The sequence below is a fragment of the Ranitomeya variabilis genome, unplaced genomic scaffold (assembly GCF_051348905.1).
Source record: "Ranitomeya variabilis isolate aRanVar5 unplaced genomic scaffold, aRanVar5.hap1 Scaffold_343, whole genome shotgun sequence".
NCBI classification, from domain to species: domain Eukaryota; kingdom Metazoa; phylum Chordata; class Amphibia; order Anura; family Dendrobatidae; genus Ranitomeya; species Ranitomeya variabilis.
In genome coordinates, this window is record NW_027508084.1 from 17,501 (window position 1) to 20,000 (window position 2,500).

The window sequence follows — 2,500 nt, forward strand, 5'->3', positions numbered from 1 at the left end:
ACGTCTGTCATCCCCCCACTATCGTAGGGGCTCGGGAAAAGACTGGAAAACGCGGAGCTCGGCGGTGGCGTGGAAGCGCCACCCACCGCCGCCGCTCTCGCCGATGCCCACCGCGGAGGCCGCCCTTCGGACGCTGGGGTGCGGCGCGGGCCTCCGCGGACGAGCTGCGCATCTGGAAGTCAAAGGGCCGCCCTCGGAGAAGATCGTTGTGCTGCCCCGCGCGGGGAGCGATTCGGACGGCGGGCCCCCACGCCGAGGTGGGTGGGCGCCCCTCCGTTCGCCCGTGCGGGTCGTCGGACCGCTGCCGTACCACGGTTCGGGTCAAACTCCCCACAGCTCGGCCGCCTCCGTCCGTAGACGGGAGGGCGACCGCCGGCGTGCGCGCCCAAGGACGAGTGCCTGAAACCCGGGGGGGGGTAACAGAGGAAGGAGACCGCCCGCCGTAAACCGACGCGGGCTCCAAAGCCCGGGCCGAGCGAGCGGCACCACCTCCCCACCCGGGAGCGCTGAGCCAGATCGATCGGAAGAAAGGGCAGGGGCTCGGGTGGAACCCCTGCCTCCGTTCTTCCCCTCGGGGGAGACGGGGAAGAAACGTGCCCCTGGAGTCCTGGAAGCGAGTGTCCGGCGCGCTCCGGGCGCCCTCGAGACGGAAGCCGGGTCGCGGTGCGATTCTCTCATAGGTCTCCCCGTTGGCGCGGAAGCGGGAGACATCCGACACAGAGAAACGCCGAGCCCGCTCCGAGGGGACAAAGTCAGAAGGAGCGATCCGCCCTCCCAGAGCCCTCCTGCGGACGAGGACTCTGGATCTGCCCCCCTTCTGACGACCGTCGCCCTCAGAGGACAGGAACCCACGTGGGGAGGGTCCGTTCGGGCTCGGGCGACCCAGGAAACGCGTCTCGGACTCGGGACGGACAACCGGCAAAAGTCCCCCTGGAGCCGCGGAAGCCTGGTCTCGGCGCGAGTGCGAACTTCCATGCAAAAGGGGGGTACTCGCCAAACCGCCTACCCGAGTCGAGGAACCACGAAAACAACGGATTTTGGTCGGGGCCGAGAGGTACCTCTCTCTCCTATATCCTGCAGCTGGTGTGCAAAACTGGGTATTTGCATGGTGAGACACCGACCCCCACTTTAAGGGAACAAAGTCAAAAAGTGTCCGACCTCCTGGAGCCGTGCGGCGGATCCGGCGGCCAGAAATTTCCTCATTCCGGTTCTATTTTTTTTTTTTTCGAATTTGCGAAATTTGGAGGCCAGGCGGCGTAGCTGGGACCTGGACTAGCTCGAAACACCCTGAACCGGTGAGCGGAATCGATTTCCCAAAGTTCTACGGCTCCCGGAAGCCAAAAACAGCTCGCCGGAAAATTTCAAAGTCCCAAGGACTCTTTCTTGAAAATCAATCCGGGGGCCATGGAAGTGTCCTCGGTACAACCTCAGAGCTTTCCCCCGCCTGGAAGTCTGACAGCGGTCTGACGTTTTTCAAAGTTTTGAGCTCTCTGTTTGTTCTCAAAGTCACAAAATCGCTTTTTTTCAGTTTTCCACCCAGCAGACCCAAACTTCACCCCCACTTAGGTCACTGTCTAGGGGCGCCTTACGACATATTGACGCCCCTTTAGGGTGGAAGTAGGGGAAATGGGTGATTTTTACACAAAATCGGAAATTTCTCAAAATTTTTCTAAGTGTCAAGGACTCTTCCAGAAAATCTCCCCCAGGCTCCTGGAAGCGTCCCCGGTACACCTCTGGCGGCTGCCCCCGCCTGGAAGTCCGACACACGCCTGAAATTTTCAAAGTATGAAAATACGCATTTTCATCCAAAAATTCAACTTTCCCCCCGTGCACCGCAAACTTCACCCCCACTTAGGTCACTGCCTTGGGGTGCCTTACAACATATTGACGCCCCCCTGGGGTGGAAGTAGGGGAAATGTGACATTTTTCACAAAATCGAGATTTTCTCAAAATTTTTCTAAGTGTCAAGGACTCTTCCAGAAAATCTCCCCCAGGCTCCTGGAAGCGTCCCCGGTACACCTCTGGCGGCTGCCCCCGCCTGGAAGTCCGACACACGCCTGAAATTTTCAAAGTATGAAAATACGCATTTTCATCCAAAAATTCAACTTTCCCCCCGTGCACCGCAAACTTCACCCCCACTTAGGTCACTGCCTTGGGGTGCCTTACAACATATTGACGCCCCCCTGGGGTGGAAGTAGGGGAAATGTGACATTTTTCACAAAATCGAGATTTTCTCAAAATTTTTCTAAGTGTCAAGGACTCTTCCAGAAAATCTCCCCCAGGCTCCTGGAAGCGTCCCCGGTACACCTCTGGCGGCTGCCCCCGCCTGGAAGTCCGACACACGCCTGAAATTTTCAAAGTATGAAAATACGCATTTTCATCCAAAAATTCAACTTTCCCCCCGTGCACCGCAAACTTCACCCCCACTTAGGTCACTGCCTTGGGGTGCCTTACAACATATTGACGCCCCCCTGGGGTGGAAGTAGGGGAAATGTGACAT